Source organism: Triturus cristatus, chromosome 7 (assembly GCF_964204655.1).
Source record: "Triturus cristatus chromosome 7, aTriCri1.1, whole genome shotgun sequence".
Taxonomy (NCBI): domain Eukaryota; kingdom Metazoa; phylum Chordata; class Amphibia; order Caudata; family Salamandridae; genus Triturus; species Triturus cristatus.
In genome coordinates this window covers 1,376,380,126-1,376,400,421 of record NC_140590.1, presented here as the reverse complement: position 1 = coordinate 1,376,400,421, position 20,296 = coordinate 1,376,380,126, and the positions used below count along the sequence as shown (strand labels likewise).

Here is a 20,296-nt window from a genome sequence, read left to right as displayed (position 1 = left end):
TTTCCCAAATTGACGGAGTAGATGCCATTAATGTGGTGGTAGTAGTAGACACTGGCAATAGCGTTTGAAAAAAGAAAGAGAAAGTCACTTGACTGAGACTCTGGGAGGACTAGTAGAACAGAACACAAAGTAAACTACAGCATGGGTGGTCAAGCAGAAGAAGATCCTTGCCCTGCCTTAGTTGAAATTCAATTAGTGTTGCTTTCACCACATCTGCCCCAGCAAGCGTGTGATCAATTGGTGTACATAGTCATCACATCACACCTCAATATAAATCACACAGCCCGGGGGAAGAGGGTTAGGGATTGATGATTGGATGGGAAGTGGGGTTTTGGGAAAGGTTTGAGAAAGAAAAACAGACAATATGCATGGACACAACAAAAGTAAAACACAATCTTGTAAGACGACAATGATCCATTATCAAAGAAATCAAAGTATGAAGTGTGAGAAAGCAAATGCATGCATGCTGAGGAGGATAACTTGATGGTTAATGATAATGAGTTGTACTATAACTATGACCCAATGAGACAGTACAGTCAGGGACGAAATTGAAATTTGCCTTGCCTGTCTGCCGCCCTCAGAGCTCAGACCGAACCCAATTACATGCTGTACCGGGCTTATTTTTATTTTTCAAGCTAGCTAAGGAAATTTAAAAAAAGTTGGATCAATTAACAAACAAACCACAACACACAGTCGTAATGATTGAAGAGAAAAAAGCAAGCAAATAAATGTAAAGACGAATGATGATACTAAAGTTACTGTATTATCCTGGTCCAAATGTGGAGTTGCATCATTCTCGTCATTCCTCTTGGTCCTCCCTTCCATGGACACTCCGCACATCAATCTTGAGTACCACTGCCTGCCTGATGCGGATTGGTAAGGTACGTGTGAGTCGTTTCTCCCACTGTAGCACAGGGTAAAGGCCGGCCTGTAAGTGTAGATGGAAAAACAAACGGGGTATTGAAAAATTACAGCATTTACAACAATAAACTCAATTAAAGTGGAGTGCAAGACAACACTCTGGAGAGAACACTTTCAGACTGAGGCAGCTTGGATAGGCTACATAGTGTCTACTCTACAGCATGAAGGTACTACAACAACGGGACAGGATTCAGGAGCCAGCACAGCCACAGAACAGGAGAACCGCGGCACAGGCCAGGCACCCTACCCCTTACTTACATTTTGACCGAGCCAGAGAAATGTCATATGCACTGCAGCATCCTAGAATTTTCCCAATGAAGTGACTAAATCAATGCGCCACTGTCCGTCATACCACTACACTCTACTCCAGTCCACACCACTACACGGACAACTAGCCTAGGTCTGCTGTGGTTCTTGTTCAAACTTTTTACCTTTTAAGTCAGCCCATGAAACGCCTGATGTGGATTGGTAAGGTACGTGTGAGTCGTTTCTCTCACTGTAGCACAGGGTAAAGGCCGGCCTGTAAGTGTAGATGGAAAAACAAACAGGGTATTGAAAAATTACAGCATTTACAACAATAAACTCAATTACAGTGGAGTGCAAGACAACACTCTGGAGAGAACACTTTCAGACTGAGGCAGCTTCAATAGCTACATAGTGTCTACTCTACAGCATTAAGGTACAACAACAACGGGACAGGATTCAGGAGCCAGCACAGCCACAGAACAGGAGAACCGCGTCACAGGCCAGGCACCCTACCCCTTACTTACATTTTGACCGAGCCAGAGAAATGTCATATGCACTGCAGCATCCTAGAATTTTCCCAATGAAGTGACTAAATCAATGCGCCACTGTCCGTCATACCACTACACTCTACTCCAGTCCACACCACTACACGGACATCTAGCCTAGGTCTGCTGTGGTTCTTGTTCAAACTTTTTACCTTTTAAGTCAGCCCATGAAACACAGTTATTCCATCAATTTTCTCCAATCCAACTGACTGTGTGCAAAGACAGTATGCTCAGCATCCTCATGATGGTGACCGTGTAGTACGTATTCTCCAACACCAACTCAGTCTGTAGTGACTGATTAAGTTTATAATATATTCCATATTACCAAATTGCAACGGATATTGGCCGGCACCTGCAGTGGTAGGAGTACAATGTGGTCATTATTAAACAACAAGGAAACATTAACTGTCACCACACCTGAGTCACTTTTACTTTGTCGATAAACTAGTATAGTTCTACTTCATGGCATGCACAATTCTTCGTAGTCAGCCAGCATCCAATGCAATGCATGCCACCATAATTCACAATAATCACTCATTACCTGTCTTGGTGTTCTCTTTGGCTGTCTGATCTGATGCCTGCCTAGCCTTCTGCCAGTCAGTGATGAGTTTCTTTCGGCTTGGAAACAAAATGGAATATAGGTGGAGTCACGTTTCACTTCTTATGGAGGGACTGTTAGAGGCAACCTGTATTGTACTATTCTCCATCTCCATCCAATGTCTGACTTGTTTGAAATGTACTTAGGGAGAGTAAGGAACATGGAGCAGGACCCTGAGGATTGGAGTGGACAGTTATGCACAGACGTGCAACTCCAATAGGGAAATAAAAAGAGGAGACTGTTGATGGATTTGTTGTGAATGTAGATTTTGAACCAGAAAAACAGATACACACAGTCACACACAAATAAAGGAAGGGAGACCAATTTGAAAGCCTAGTTGTCAGGGAAGAGGAGCTCGTCCTCAAACTCTGGTGGTGCGGACAGAAGTACGTCTAACAACCCACTACTTATGTCATCAAAGTCGCTCTCCTCTTTCTCCTGTGATTCACGTATTTTGTACTCTGGTGGTATAAAGTGTTGATTCATTTTGATCATGGTTAACCTCTCAACACTTTTGGGCGAGAGACTGGTCCTTTTGACAGTAACAATGGCACCAGCAGCACTGAAAACACGCTCTGAAGAGACACTTGCAACAGGGCAAGCCACATACTTAATTGCCAGCCTGCTGAGCACTGGCCATTGGCTTCTTTTCCCATACCAATACACCAATGGGCTTTGCTCCATGTAGACCTCTGTTGTGTCATCTAGATAGGCCTGAACCATCCGCTCAATGTTCAGGGGTGCTCCGATTTCCTGGGCCTCTTTTGCCTTTGCATCAGTCATGGATGTGCAATACCCTTTCCGTAGAAACCAATCACCTGCCGTTTTTGTAAATGTGCCTGATGATCCTGTTGGTGCTGTTGATGTTATTGCTGGCAGTGTTGTTGACTGCTGGGAGGCAAACGCACTGCTCTTGGCCTCTGAAGTAGAACTTTGTTCTGGGTGCCCTGCAGTACTTTTTCGTCCCTGGGGGGGCAGGCCTTTAATGGAGATCCTTTCGTTTTCAAACTCAGTGGCTTCCTCAGCTATCAAAGTTTTGTACTGGGCAACATTCACTTCTGAAAAAGGAATGACTTCATTACTGCGCAGCAATAATTTGTAACGTGGATCCAAAATTGAGGCAGTAATGTAATGTGGATGTGACAGAATGTTATTTTGAATCCTTGTATTGTGAGATAAGCGAGCGGATAAGGTGTCTGCCAAATAATGTGCGTCTACTTTGTCATCCACACCTGCGTACATTTCTGACACCTCCTTCAGCTGTTGCTCTAGCATGTACAACAATGGGATAGCTTGGCCCATAGTACAGTCCTCCCTGCTCACTTCACGTGTGAAGACCTCAAAAGGAAGCAGCATCTCTGTCAGGCTTTTGACAAAGTCCCATTGGGTCATCTCAACTCTCATGCCTTTCACTGTAGGATCCCCTGACCTTTTCATGACATAAGCATTAAGTGGTATGTACTGCTCAAACAGACGCTCAAGCATGTAATACGTTGAGTTCCAACGTGTTGGCACCTCTTGGATGAGTGCTTTGACTGGCATTTTATGGTCACGTTGAATGACCATCAGCTCCTTCCGGGCTTTAAAAGAATGGTTGAAATGTGTGCATATTCTTCTGCAGGTGGTCAGTAAGCTGCTGACTTTGCTTTCATTTTTCAGAAAGTCTTGAACAACAATGTTAATGCAGTGTGCCAAACATGGCACCCTGAAATAGCCACCATCTTTCATGGCCCTAACTACATCACTGCCATTGTCCGTGGCAACAAAACCAATGGTAAGACCTCTTGGTCGCAGCCACTCAAACACCTTGCTGTTAAACTCATCCAAAATGTTAACAGCAGTATGATATTTCTCCATAGCAAACATGGCTACAGTTGCATGTTTGCGAGTGTCTTTAAAAATCTCAGCGGTGTCAACAACACCGTCAGATATCTTATCTTTAACACCCGAAAAAGAGACCCAGTGTGCAGTGATGCACATGTAATCAGTGGCTTGGCAACTGGTCCACATGTCTGTTGTCAGGTGTATACTCTGAACAGCACTCTGTTTTAAGGCTTTTCCAAGCATTTCCAGCATGTCGTGATGTAGTGTTGGAACAGCAACTCTTGCGAAATAGTAGCGGCTGGGAACTTTCCATTTTGGGCAGATGGTGGTCACAAACTCAAGAAAACCCACCCCTTCAACAAAAGAAAAAGGGAGAAGGTCCAGTGCTAACATTTTTGCCAGCTTTGCATTGTACAAACGTGCTATTGGGTGGTTGCGTTCCTACTGCCCCTCCGGCCTACCAAACATGCTCAGAATGGTAGGCTGCATGGTATTCCTTCCTGTGGTCAACGTCGCACTTTTTGGGCCAGCAGTGCTCCTTGGTGTCTCAGGCTGACTCTTACTCTTGTGCCAATGAGATGTGGCTGAGGATGTGGGCGTCACCACTGCAGTGCTGAGGACAGGGCTACTTTGTGTACCACTAGCACAGAGAATGTCTCCCTCTTCTTCCTGTTCCACCGTGAGTGGACTTTCTACTCGTTTAAGCCCAACACCAATGGTTCCAGTTTTGATGAGCCTAAGGTGCTCCTCCCACTGGATTGCGTGGTGTTTTTTCAGATGGGTCATTTGGCCTCTGGTACCATAGTTTGTACCAAGCTTTCCACGACTAACAGAGGTATGACAAACGGAGCATACAGCAATGTTCTCCTCCTTTCCGCTAACCGTAAAGAAGTCCCACACTGGGAGCTTAACTTTTGTCTCCTGCTGGAGGTGCCACTCCCACTCCCAATGCCGGATGAACTGGAGGTTGTGTGTTGAATTTGACTCTGTGCAGGACCACTGCCTACTTCTGCTGAGGTGGTGCTTGTTGTGCTGGATGTAGGACGCTGCCGGCCCTTTGCTAATGTAAATATGGAAGCTGGAGGTCGTGTTGGTGTTACCTGTGTTGGAGGTATGCGTGCTACATCCCTCGCATCCATTTTGGATAGTGTAAAAATGTTGGTCTCCATCTCCTCAGGCCCGGGAGTGATGTTTGTGATGACTGGCTCATCATCATCATCATCCTCATCATCCTGCTCTTCTACATCAACATCCATAAGTGTAAGGCTTTCTGGAACCTTCCTTTTCCCATGCCTGCTCTAGTGATGTGTTTCCCTCTCAGACTCAGTTTGTGGCTTCCAAGTGACATCTAGATCATCAGAAGGGGGGCTTGGTGAAGAACTTGATGTACTAACCCTCCTTTTCCTTGCTGGCGATTTAAAACGCAATGCAACTTCTAAAGGAGTGGCTTCCTCTTCTTCCTCTGCATGAGGCTCAATTTCCTGAACTGCCCCTACTTCAGGAGGAACAACAGCTACTATTGCGGGCGGTGGCTGCGGCTGTTGACCACTTATCTGCTGTGTTGATGATGTTCCCTCCTGCGTTGATTGTGTACTACTTTGAGATAGCGATAAGTTTAGTTCAGGCTCAGCATCGCTGCTTTCCACCATAAGGCTGGCTACCTCTTCCACACTCATCTGCTTGGGCATGGGTTGGCAGGTTGGGCCCACTGATGTGGAGGTGCTGCCCCCAGCTTGGCCCCCCGACACCGCTGCTGCAGGCGTCATTTTTGGTGTACCAAAAAAGGTTTTGAGAGGCACACCAGACTTAAGTGACACTTCCTTCTTCTTCTGTTCCTTCTTCTCCATGGCAACTTTCTTGGTACCGGAGGACCTGCTACCTGCTTTCTTTGGGGGCATCTTCAACAGATGTCAAAACAGCACTCAGTTGCACAAGTTGCAGAGATGCCTGGTCAGGTCACTGACACGTCACGTTGTGTACAGCAGCAGGACGTCGGTCTGGCACTACAACACTGGATGATGATGACACACCTCCTCTGTCTTTTGTGCACCTAAAAGCAAAAAAGCCAGAAGAACATCAGTCAAAAGACCCATAATTTAATATATAACTTATTATTGTCTGGTGGGTGGTCAACACAATTATTAAATTTTATGAAGTCAGTGAACAACATCACCAGTATAGCCAGCCATTAAGACTCTTAAGAGACTGACAAGGCCAGGGATCCTGTTGTATTTGTACTGTGTACACTGAGGAAGAAGAATAGCAAGGAACAAAAACATAAATGTAGTCTAGCCTGTTTGACCTAAATAAAAGTGTGAATCTTATGGGATGGATGCAGCATCAGGGAGCAACAACACAACGAACATATACACATAAAAACTAAAGGCATTTATTTACAACACCCAAAAAGTGAAATCTAACCCCGTAAAAAAGTATAGGCCACATTTTACAATTCAATCCAAAGCCATACATGATGTTGAAATTCAATGCACAACACAAAAACAGTTGTTTACATTCCATGCACCCGCCGTGATGATTGCTGAGTTGTACCCCTGGGCCTACTGTACGACTAGGCCACAAGTTTGGACGCCTATGGCAAAGGCACAATGCATACCTTCCTAAAATGGCCGCCACACACATGCTCAGCCCACCCACCACAATAATAAACAAAAAGTGATTGCAAAGGACAGGAACAGGAAGTTGTAGTGTCTGTGGAACTTAATCCCTCTCATAAAAATGTTTTCCAGACAAATAAAAGCTTCTCCCTGCTCCAAACCTACAGCTCAATGACAGCCTGAGGAGTTTTTTGTGCAGAAATGCACAAAAAAGCGTTTTCGAGAAGGGTCTATGTTGCTCGCGAGATATTGTTTGCCAGATTGCAAAAGCTGCGTGTTCGGGATCGCGAACTGTACAAAAAGGCTTTCTCGCGTGTGCGAACACGCATATTGCGAGCGCAAAAATGACGAAAACTGTAAGTCCGCGTTGTCGCGCTGTGCAGAGTTACCGAAAGTTCGCGAGCTGAATCCCTTGCCTTACATACTGGCTAAAAAAGCCCAATTTATTTAGCACACACCCAAAAAATGCTATTCCACCCCAAACACACCTTTTGCAATAAAATCCAAAGCCATCCATGGAGTAAAGGAAAATCGGCAGACAACACCAACTGTACATTTAAATCACGCACCACAGATTGGAGGCTGACTACCTTTGGGCCTACTGGAAGACTACTAGGCCACAAGCTTGGAACCGGATGGCAAAAGCAAGCACACTGCTTGGATGGCTCCACAAAATGGCCGCCACACACCCACAACAACCACAAGAAATGGGAGACAGTCAATGTACGCCTATGGCAAAGGCACAATGCATGCCTTCCTAAAATGGCCGCCACACACATGCTCAGCCCACCCACCACAATTATAAACAAAAAGTGATTGCAAAGGACAGGAACAGGAAGTTGTAGTGTCTGTGGAACTTAATCCCTCTCATAAAAATGTTTTCCAGACAAATAAAAGCTTCTCCCTGCTCCAAACCTACAGCTCAATGACTGCCTGAGGAGTTTTTTGTGCAGAAATGCACAAAAAAGCATTTTCGAGAAGGGTCTATGTTGCTCGCGAGATATTGTTTGCCAGATTGCAAAAGCTGCGTGTTCGGGATCGCGAACTGTACAAAAAGGCTTTCTCGCGTGTGCGAACACGCATATTGCGAGCGCAAAAATGACGAAAACTGTAAGTCCGCGTTGTCGCGCTGTGCAGAGTTACCGAAAGTTCGCGAGCTGAATCCCTTGCCTTACATACTGGCTAAAAAAGCCCAATTTATTTAGCACACACCCAAAAAATGCTATTCCACCCCAAACACACCTTTTGCAATAAAATCCAAAGCCATCCATGGAGTAAAGGAAAATCGGCAGACAACACCAACTGTACATTTAAATCACGCACCACAGATTGGAGGCTGACTACCTCTGGGCCTACTGGAAGACTACTAGGCCACAAGCTTGGAACCGGATGGCAAAAGCAAGCACACTGCTTGGATGGCTCCACAAAATGGCCGCCACACACCCACAACAACCACAAGAAATGGGAGACAGTCAATGTACGCCTATGGCAAAGGCACAATGCATGCCTTCCTAAAATGGCCGCCACACACATGCTCAGCCCACCCACCACAATAATAAACAAAAAGTGATTGCAAAGGACAGGAACAGGAAGTTGTAGTGTCTGTGGAACTTAATCCCTCTCATAAAAATGTTTTCCAGACAAATAAAAGCTTCTCCCTGCTCCAAACCTACAGCTCAATGACATCAAGCACACACATCCAACAAAGGTAAATCACACACACACACCAACAGTGAAATACACCACAGCCACGTTTAGCATTTCAATCCTATGCCATCCATGCCCTACATAATGTAGAAATTCTACAGACACCACAAAACATGGACCCATGGGTACCCTACTGGCTGAAATTGCAGAGAAAAACAACTAGGCCCCTATTGAAAGTAGTACAGGCCACCCACCACAACAATAATTTTTAAAAACAATAAAAATCCCAGAAAAATGTAGGTACAAACAAGCCCCAATGAAACAAACACACCAATTCTCCAACTTACTTGTAGTAAATTAAATCTCAAATCAAAAAGTCCTCAAATAAATCCAATCCAATGGTATGATGCAGCAGACAGACACAACAAGCATTTGCAATGCAATAGGTCTCGCATTATAAAAGTGTGAGCAGTTGGCATTGCTAATAATAATGCAACATTAGCTATTGGCATTGTAAATGATAATGACATTTATTTATGTGTTTGTTTTATAAAATAGATAAAAATGCATTGTCATGAACAATGCTAATAGCTTAAACTTTTGCAAATGCAAGACCTATTGCACTTGTTTCAGTACTGAAGGTTTTTTTAAAGTTTTAGTCACTACTCAAATTGAAATCCAGTTTATCAGCGTTGCCAGTGCTCCTTTATGTTTAATGCCATAAATGAAACACAGTGTTCTAAGCAGATTGCTAAATAGCATCTCCAGCCCCGATCACAATGTCTCACTTCAACCTGGACAGTGGGCACCCTGTTTACATGCAGCGCCAAGTCGGGGTGAACTAATGCACAGGCTGAAGTCTGTCAGCCTCCGAGGCTCAAAGCATTCCTTGCAACAGTCCGCTGTGTCAAGGTATTGCCATGTGTACAGCACACACTCTGCAACAGCAAGTGGTTTCAAAGTTGAGGGTGACTTCCTAAACTTTCCCGAGGTGTTCATCGTGTTTGGTGACAGCCTATTTATGCTGACAGCCCAAAAAACTGTTTGTGGTTGTGTGTTGTGTGTGTGTGTGGTTGTGTGTGGTTTTGTGCATGTGTGGTTGTGTGTGTGGTTGTGGTTGTGTGTGGTTGTTTGTGTGGTTGTTTGTGTGGTTATGTGGTTGTGTGTGTATGGTTGTGTGTGTGTGTGTGGTTGTGTGTGGTTGTGTGTGTGTGGTTGTGTGTGGTTGTGAGTGTGTGTGTGGTTGTGTGCGTGTGTGGTTGTGTGTGGCTGTGGTTGTGTGTGTGTGTGGTTGTGTGTGTGGTTGTGTGTGTGGTTGTGTGTGTTTGGTTGTGTGTGTGTGGTTGTGTGTGAGTGTGGTTGTGTGTGGTTTGGTGTGGTTGGGTGTGATTGGGGGTGTGGTTGTGGTCGTGTTGTTGTGGTTGTGTGTGTGTGATTGGTTGTGTATGGTTGTGTGTGTGTGGTTGTGTGGTTGGTTATGTGTGTGGTTGTGTGTGTGGTTGTGTGTGGTTGTGTGGTTGGTTGTGTGTGTGGTTGTGTGGTTGGTTGTGGTTGGTTGTGTGTGTGGTTGTGTGTGTGGTTGTGTGTGTGGTTGTGTGTGTGGTTGTGTATGTGTGGTTGTGTGAGTGTGTGTGGTTGAGTGTGTGTGTTTGTGTGTGTGGTTGTGTGTGTGGTTGTATGTGTGGTTGTATGTATGGTTGTGTGCATGGTTGTGTGTGTGGTTGTGTGCTTGGCTGTGTGTGTGTTGTTGTGTGTTAGTTTGTGTGTTGTGTGGTTGTTTGTGTGATTGTGTGTGTGTTGTTGTGTGGTTGTCAGTGTGTGGTTGTGTGTGTGTGGTTGTGTGTGTGGTTGTGTGTGTGTTTGAGGTTGCGTTTAAGATTGTGTGTGTGGTTGTGTCTGTGTGTGTGTGGTTGTGTGTGTGTTTGGTTGTGTGTGTGATTGTGGTTGTGTGTGTGTGTGGTTGGGTGTGTGTGTGTGGTTGGGTGTGTGTGTGTGGTTGTGTGTGGTTGTGTGTGTGGTTGTGTGTGTGGTTGTATGTGTGGTTGTGTGTGTGTGGTTGGTTGTGGTTGGTTGTGGTTGGTTGTGTGTCTTGACCTTATTCTGGAGGACCATACTATGGTTAAGTGTTTCGTGGCAGCTAAAGATCTGGTAACTTACACAAACATTATGGGATGTAATACTTAACAAATTGCACTATTTTTACCAGACCTCTGCAGAATGGAAAGTAAATAGGACTGGGAACTTGGTGTGGTGAGATGATAGCACCAGCCAAAAGGGCATAATTAGAAATGATGCCTATTTGACTTGTCACTTATGCAGATTTTTGGGACTGGTGATATTTCAAGAGTATTTAAAGTGCCACATGATCTTTTTCCATAGTTAATAGCAAAAATGATCAATAGGTGAGGTGTCACAGTAGATTTTAACCGCAGATGCATCCCAAATGGTGACATGCATGTTTAGCCTAGATGTACCTAAAAGACAAGCCAAGTGGATGTGTGTATGAGCTAGTTGCCACAATATGCTATGCTTTCTATACGGATTTAAAGTGTGCCAGTGTATGAATGACTTGCAGAAGTATATTAAGTATGCAGAAGTAGGATTCAGTGCGGGGTGCAGTGTGCTATGGACAGTGCTTCAGATGTGTCAGTCTGATGGTTCAAGAGAACGAACAGTGGGGCTCTTGGTGTGTTGGTTTCACAACGCTAGTTTCTTAGAAATCTGATTTGGGTGCTACACAAATGTGTATCTGTTTATTTTGTTAATAAATAACAGAAATTAGTGCTACTGCGGAGCACTAATTTGTAGAGCTTCCTTGCGGCCATTTCAGACATCTTAACACATGGATACATTTTCAAAAGTAACGGGGAGAGCACGCATATAATGTGCTTATCCACAAGCAGTGAAGGCTACAGAATTCGCACAGGCCTCCTTTATTGCCATAATCACTCTTCCTTATCAGCCCTATCAGTGCCCACATGCAACAGTCAGACGTTTAGGCTCATGTTTCAGGGAAATTCTTGCAGCTGAAAACAGAGTACACATCTAGCATTTGATTGAAATGGCTCCCGTGAAACATCCATGGAGAGGGCTACAACAATAAAACCTGGTAGAGAGCTTTATCTAATGACCAGACTGGACTTGCATTTATTTTATTTTCAGCTATGAGGCATGTCTGTGGCCTGTTATCTTGGTGCCAAGTCTGATTCCGGGGCGAAGTGCACGCAATTTCTGTGGAAAAACGGCGCCCCCTTTAAATCGGCTTCTCTGTGCTGTGGACTGAGGGAAGAGTTGGATGTGCTGAGCTGGGAGTGAGCAGAGAGTGTTTCCAAGGGTCAGTGATCGGGACTGGCCAGAAACAGAACCGTTCTTGTAATTTGAAGTGCACCCGAGTTTTTATTTATAAAGCTTTATATAGCGCTGGCGAGACCCGTGGGTATCAGAGCGCTTTGCAAACAAATAAAAGAGGGTGCGAAATGAAAGCACAAGGACAGACGAAAACTCAAGCATTCTTACACTTTAAATGTACTCGTGCTGCCTTTCACCATCACATTTCCCTAACTACGAAAGAGAAGAAAACAAAACAAGTGTATAACAAGCAATGGCCGAATGTGAAAGTAATTAGGCCTAATAAATAATTTGACTCAGGTACGGACACTGCATTAAAACATTGGAAGAAACGTCCATTATAGCACCTTAACTAGCTCAGAACAAACCATTCTTAAGTCACACGCCCTGCATTCTTTCCATTAGGAAAAGCCCTCTCCCCGGTCTCCCCCTGAAAGAAGGAAAACACGCAGGAAGATCGGCAAGAATGTGAAAAGAAAAGCATCAGATAGATCATCTTCCTCAACTCACAAACCAACAAATAAATAAGCTGCGAGGGGTTAGGGACGGAAAGCGATGCTATTCTGAAATGTCCAGGCTGCAGGAAAGCAAGGCTTCACTTGCAAAATAAAACAAGAAGACAAAGAAATAGAACAAGCTTTCGCTACTTTCCTCGGCCACGAAAGTGAAAGTGATCGCGATTGCGATCGCGTGCTGCCGAGGAAAGACACATGGCGCTGCGCGCGTGCACGTTCACGTGCACTGAGGCTTTAGGCCACGGCAGCACTTTGAAAATACCAACTATAAAATGTCTCTCCGAGCCAGCGCAAGCGCTGGGGCTCAGCGAGACCTAAAAAGTGATCCTTCCAGCTCCAAATCCAAATGAAAGTGAACAACACATGCACAAAGCACGTGGGAGGAGACTGCTGGACAGGAACAGGAAGTTGTAGACTCAGGGGCACTTCCTTCCTCTTGAAAAAAAAGAGTTAAAAAAATTAAAGGACTCTTTCTTACACAAAATACTACAGCAAGATCACAATCTGAGGAGTTTTCTGAGCAAAATGATCATTTTAGAGAAGGTTTTATGAAGCTCGCGAGATATTCTTTGCCAGATTGCAGTTTTTCCATGTTCGGGATCACGATCTTACCAAAACAGCCGCCGGAAGTCAGCTCGCGCGCACCAATGACGTGTTCGGGGTCGCACACTCTCGCGGGCTTGGGCAGCCATAGTACAAATCTCGTGGCGCTCGCGAACAGACAGAAAAGCAAGTTGGCGATCGCAGAATCAAGGTAAGACGTTACCGCGCGCGCGAGAATGAATATTGAGCGCGCGAGGATGCAAAACTACTACGCTACGCGCTAGATTGCGTAGCAATCTGCAACTTCGCGCTCTACGCGAATCGCGAAGTTACCTAAACTTTACAAGCTCCGCGAACGGAGCGTAGTTCAACGCCCAGGCTTAGAAATTGCAAGCACCCATCTTTCGCTGTGATCATATTCCATTGTTTAATCCAAACACAACTGTGTAGCCCGACATTAGTAGCCATATTGAATTTGGGTGTGCCGTCTGGATAGGCCTCTTTACCATCACAGACAGGAAAGCTCACATCATTTCTCAACATAGCTCTTATGGTTTTTAAAGAGCTTCATCTTCGCTACTAACAGATCACAGCACGGCACCAAATGATGTAACGCGAAATCCTAGCACAGCATACAAGATAAATGACCAATCTCAGTGTGACACCTAAAATCGTAACTCACAGGACCATCACTCTCACTTCACTCTTATCAGCTTTGCATAAGCTAAAATTCCAAAAATAAAAACAACTATTCTCTGTTTACCTACAGAAAAATAGAATCCGCAACCGCTCTAAGGGAATAGGGATTAGTATGCTCTTGGTGCTACCAAGCACACTAAGCAAGTCCTCGACCAGCCGGGAACTCACTCAGACTTGTGCTGTCTTCTCCTGCGCTCAAAGGATCAACTGAACACCAATCTCAGTTAGTATAGTCTCACAATAGAAGTTGAATAAGTCTCTGTCTAGAGCGGCTGTGGCACCTCACAGACCAAACTTCAACTCTGACCACTAAGTCCATTAATCTCAGTAAGCTCAAGTGATAAACATGAAAAGCCACTTTAATTCATAATTTCAGCAAAAAGCCATCCCGGTCCCAATTTGGCACTACAACTCAAAGGATGACAAATCAACAAAAACCAAAAACAACACAACTCAGGAGGGGCAGGGAACATGGCGGCCGTCAGCTAAGCGGCCGCAGGTCTGCAGTCCCCTCAGGCCTTGTAATGATCTCTCTAAGGGGTTCTCCGTAATGTCTACAAACTGAATTTTGCTCCCTGCACCTCTCCCCCTGTGCGAAGCACTTTCGTCTCTTTTCCTCACCTTTCCTGTTCTTGAGGATTGTCTTTGCTCGGCGGATGGCTCCAGAGCCCCGGGGAGCCTCCTCTGCACTCCGAGCCTCGCGGTGGGAGGGCGTGGCTCAAAAGTGGCGTCGTAGCCAAGCTGCATGCTTCCAGGTCCGGACCTCTGGGGGCAGAGTCAGCACTGGCGGCTATCCTGTGGTGTGGCAGGGACACGTGCGGATTGAGACGGGAGAACAAACTCTACAGTTAGGGCAAAAGGAGCTGAGACCAATTGCAGGAAGTGCAGGAATCAAGCCTGAAAAAGAAGGTAAGGCTGACCTTGCTGAACACCCAGAAACCTCGCCTTTCTTTGAATTGAGTCGGCGTTGGCGGAGTGTGATCCCTGCGGCTGTTGAGGGATTAGGAGGAGGAGGAGGGGGAGACTTTTGGTATATGGAGAGGAGTGAAGGTCAGCACACTATAGTCCATCCCTCAATGAAAGTGTGCAGATATACTCTTCGTACAAGGGCCATACAGCTTTTACCTTACACCAGGGTGACCTACCAAGACCCTGCCCCCGTAACTAGTGTAAACACTTCTGAGATACAAAAAAAGAAGAAGGGGGAGATAAAGCGAAGGAAAAGGGAGCAAAAATTGAGCCCCCTACATGCTCCAAAAGCTCTAGAACTAGAGAAAGAGGCTGAGGGAAGAACGTATTGGCACCGATAGTGAAGATTACACCCTCTTTAAAGTCTTACTATAAAGTCCTTGCTACTCCTGCCCAAAACTCAGTCCCTATTAAAAAAGGCTCCCACCTCTCTACTGTCAACAAGATGGAATTGAGTCAACCCCAGATTACGTCAACTATGCCGACTACTCCATTAGAAGTTCCACATTCTCTTTCTACATCAACGATTCCTAACCAATTGGCAGTGACATTATCTGAGGACTTTAGTTGCCCCCAAATTTCTGTACATCCTGCAGTTTCCACTTCAAATCGTTTTAGTGTGTTGGAGGCGCAAGATGTCCAGCCAGTTCTTCACTCAGAATTAACACAGCAAGCACTATCTCTCCAAGACTCTTCTACGACAAGCCCAGGATCTCTGGCGGATATTCTCCTAGCACTTAAGGAAGAGATGGGGAATAGGTTTACAGTCTCCGAAATAAACCAGGTAGCAATTCAGGCCTCCTGTGCAGTGTTAGCCCAGAAGCTGGAAGAAGTATCCTTAAGAACGGATTCTTTGGAGCAGGAGATTCCAAAAATCAAAGAGGCACTTAATACATCTTCAGCAGAAATGGCTAAATTAGTGAGTCAAAATAGAGAAATGAAGGAAGATCTTGAGCGTCTCGAGAACCATTCCAGGAGAAACAATCTGAGACTGATCAATTTCCCCGAAGCTCTTGAAGGCTCTGATATTAGGGTTTTTTTGATATCATTACTGTTAGAATTGGGGGTCTCTAGTTGGCACAGGTATGCACTTGTGACAAATAGGGACCCTCGCCTCTAGTCAGGGTAAGGGGGTACACTCCTAAAATAACCCCTGCTCACCCCCTTGGCAGCTTGGCACGAGCAGACAGGCTTATCTCAGAGGCAGTGTGTAAAGCATTTGTGAACACATACAGTAATCAAGTGACAACACTACAGATGGACACCACACAGGTTTTATATAAAAAATAAGTATTCTTTATATAGTTTTACCACAAGACCATAAACGACAAAAATCCACAATACTGTTACTTTAAGATGGTAGAATTTAGCTTAGTTCTCTTTAGTTCTTAAATGCAACACTTTAAGTTAATGTACCTTTAGATGCGACACGCAAGGCAACGAAAGTGTTGCAACGATGTTGATGCGATGAAAGTTTGGTGCAAAGAAATAAAGACGTGAAGATCTTCCTGATGCGCTTCGCTTCTCCGATGTTGCAAGAGATCTCGGCTCGATGCGCCAGCTACAGCGGAGGCACCCTTGTCCAGTGATGCGACGACAGCGGCTTTGGCGGCGACACTATTCTCCACCGATGCGAGACGCTTCCGCTCGATGCGACAGTTACAGCGGCGATACCCTTGTTCAGAAATGGATGCGAGGCGCTTTTCTTGATGTGGTGCAATGCGACAGCTACAGCGGCGTCATCCACGATGCGACAACAGCGGCTGTGACGGCGACGCGCTTCTTCCTCGATGCAAGACTCTTCTCGTGATGCGGTGCAATGCGTCAGTTACGATGGCTGCGATGGCGACGCGCTTCTTCGGTGTTGCGGGGTGCTTCTCGTGATGCGGTGCAATGAGACAGCTACAGCGGCGACACCCTTGTTCAGTGATGCGACGGCAGCGGCTGTAACGGCGCGCTTCCAGCTCCTTGCGACACGAAGTCCCTCAGAAGGCCCAAAAACAGCAGCAGGCACTTCTAAAGAACTCTGGGGAGCTGGTGGTTGAAGTCTGCTGTCCCTGAGACTTCAGCAGGAGGCAAGCTTTTTTCCAAGCCCTTGGAGATCCTTCACAAGTGGAGCAAAAGTACACACAAAGTTCCTTTCTCCTCTCTTTGGCAGTAGGCAACCCCTGCAGGCCAATCCCCCAGTTTCAGGGATAGTCTCTCCTCAGTTTCTTCTTGGTTCCTCTCCTCAGCAAAGGTTTCTTCTTGTTTCCCAAAGTGATCTAAATTCTTGGGATCAGGGTCCCAATACTTATACCCCAAAATCCTTTGTCCTCTGAGGGCAGAGGGGCTGGTTCTGGTCAGTCCTGGAGCACTTTGTTTACCTGACTCCTTCTTTCCTTTCAGAGTGCAGGGCAGAGACATCAGACGCACCACAGGAGGTGGAGCCAGCATTGTGGAGGGAAGGCACAGCCCTATTCAGGTCCCAGGTGCAACTCCTCTCTCCCATCTAGATGCAGATCTCTATTCACCACTGGGCTACCTCACCCTGCCTCCTAGAATTCCCCAGCCCTGTCACTCAAACTCCAGACAAGGAATACACAGCCTAGCAGAGGCAGGTTTGAATGGTTAGACAAGAAAATACCTACTTTCTAAAAGTGGTATTTTCAAACACAAAATGTTAAAACCAAATGCACTAAAAGATGTATTTTATCATTCTGAGTTCAGGCATACTAAATTCGAATTTCTACCATGTTCCCTGAGTCAGTTAGGATTATAAGATGTAATAATCAAGCTGCCCATTCTGGCCTATGGAGAACAGGTAGCCTTGCAATAGTGAAAAACGAAAATGGCTGTAATTCACTATTAGAACATGCCACAGGCACCAGGGCATGTCCTACCTTATCCTTACAATGGACCCTGCCGTTGGTCCTACCATAGGGGTGTCTGATATGAAGAAAAGGGAAGGTTTAGGGACTGGCAAGTGGATGCACTTCCCCAGTCAGCATGACAGTACCAGACTGCACACAGGCTCTGCAATGGCAGACCTTAGACACACTTTTGCAGGCTGCTTCTGTGGGTGGCACAACCAGTGCTGCACGCCCACCAGCAGCATTTGGATTTACAAGCCCTGGGCACTCCTGGTGCACTGTACTAGGGTCTGACAGGTAAACCAAACCAACCAATCACGGAATCACAAATTCATACATCAATTTACAATAGGAAGCACTTGCACTGTGGCACTGGACAAATAGAAGGGAGACCCACGCCGAGGTGCCAGGTCTAACAATGACTGAAAAATACAGTTTTAAAAAAACTCCCCAAATGTAGATCTATCGCAAGAGATACAGCGGGTGCATCGAGATCCTTATAAAAGAAACCCAGCAAAACAGAAGCCCAGGAAAATATCGGCAGCACTCAAGGAAGGCACCTTATCATTCGACTCTTTCTCATTTGCTATTAGATCGGATGTGTGTCACACCACCGCACAGAAACAATGTGAGATGAGCAAACTGATGGAGGAACTGAACAAACTGGGGACAAGGGCCCAGCCGAAGTTCCCAGCATCACTACGTATTATGTGGAACAATCATATGTATTTGCATCGCTCAGTAGAGGAGGTAGATGAGCTTATTGAAAACATCAAGAAGGGGGCAGTGGTATAGTTGTAGTGAGATGTGGAAGTGAGGGAGGCTAACAGAAATCAGGAAAATTTGAAGAAACAAATTATTTTTGCCAGAGGGACTGAAGTACTATAGTAGGGAGGGTTCCCCAGAGGGTTGGTGGGGCACATGGGTGGGAAGGGGGGTGGGGAAAGGGGGTGGACCAAGGGGTGGGGAGCAGTGGGAAACATTTTTATAAAAAGAAATTCTCCATCACATTCTCAATATCAGTTAGCCTGTCCTGGTTTTGTTTTTTGTTAGTTGTAGATATGCCCAGGTGGCCTCGTCAAAGGATGACCCTTTTTGATGAGAGGTTAGCAATGAAATATCTAGAGCAAAGCCCAGCCCAGATCTGCTTAATCCAGGAGACCCATTTGAGTCTTTCAGAGTGTCGTATTGTATTTTCACGGTACCCCTGGATAAAATATTTCTGTACATCAGAACAGACAGCCCACTGTAAGGGGGTTGCTATCTTGATAAAACAGGGCGCGGGATGTATAATTAAATCATATAATTAAATCATTTAAAACAGTTAAAACTGGGAAGGTTGGATAATAGCCAAACTAGACTTTGGAGGATCAGAGTTAGCATGTGTATCTTTCTACAGTCCAAACTTCGATGACCCTACTCGCTGAAAGCTGTAAAAAATGAGGTGCCCCAATAACAGAGGACGAGATCAGAGAACAAATTGGAAGATGCAAAACGAATAAAGCAGCAGGTACAGATGCACTTCCAAGTGAGGTATATAAACTCCTGGTGGAGGAGCTGGTTCCGACCATGTGCACTCTGTTTAAATTGGTCTATCGATTTGGGGGTCAAGTACCTAGGTACTGGAAGGAGGCAAAGATAGTGCTAATTCTGAAGCCCACTAAGGACCCTTTAAGACCGATCTCCCTTCTGAATGCTGACTATAAGATCTTTACAAGCATTCTAGCAGGGAGGGTGGTCAAAATCATTCCACAGCTGATTAACTCTGACCGGAAAGGCTTTATCCCTAAAAGGTATATTCAAGAACAAACACAGCAACTCATAGGTAATATAGATTTGGCAGTTACTCAATCAGAACCCTTGGCCGTGGTGGCACTAGATGCGGCCAAGGCGTTTGACAGAGTATGCTGGGTATGTCTTTGGGAAGTGTTAAGAATAATGGGTTTTGGGTCGATTTTTATCCAGACTTTGGAAAGATGCTATCAGGGGGCCTCTGCTAAAATATTACTGAACGGTATTTTAACATCCAGTTTCAACATACTTAGAGGAACGAGATAGGGTTGTCCCCTTTCACCCATGTTGTTCAATATCTATATAGAGCCCTTGGCACAGGCAATAAGAGCAGATGTCTTAATAACCCCCTTTAAATCTCATCATTATAGCAGCAAGGTTGCTTTGTATGCTGACGACTTGCTGTTATATACGATAACCCCGCAGTGGCAGTTCCAAGGGTTGAAACCTTGTTAGAAGAGTTTGGTTCTTTGTCAGGGTATCTAGCCAACACCTCTAAAAGCAAGGTAATGTGTTGGTATATCGGCTATGGGGGGGGGGGGGGAGAACAAGTCAAGATTTTAAATATTTGGGTATGAGAATTGTTAAAGACATCGAGAAGATTCCGCAGATCAACCTAAATAGAGTTATGATAGAAATCGATCGTCTATTAGCAAGGTGGAAATACCTTCCTTTAAGAAGGGGGGTTAACCTAGTTAAAATGGTTATTCTCCCCAAAATTAACGTACTTGTTTAATGTCATCCCCCTCAATTTTCCAAAGCTGGGCATCAGGAAAATCCAGAGTAAGATAGTAAGTTTTGTTTGGGCCTTTAGGGGAGCTAGGCTGGCCTGGAAGAAGCTTAGACTCAGGCTTATCAAAGGTGAACTGGCTCTCCCTGATATCAATTAATACTGTGTAGCCTTTCAATTTAAGAACATTCGTATGTTGCTCATGAAGCCTGATGATTCAACTTGGGGAAGACTTCTGGCTGAAATGATAAGGCAGGATGGGGTGGACCGATTTTTGTACAAATTTGGGGCACTAAGGTACTTCAAAAAAGTACTTTTAAAAGTACTCAAGCCTGCCCTCAGCCTGTGGTATAAAGTTAGATGCAGATATTGGTAGGTTACTACTCTGATTGTGCCCCAATCTGAGATTCCCCTGGGACCCTACTATGCCTTAAAGATAGCCTAACTATTCCA

The 20,296-nt window shown here is 45.2% G+C and overlaps 1 pseudogene; it reads left to right on the top strand.

Annotated features, from left to right (window-relative positions):
* LOC146812097 (uncharacterized) overlaps nucleotides 1-20,296 on the top strand; it is a 163,947-nt pseudogene that overhangs the window by 37,786 nt on the left and 105,865 nt on the right.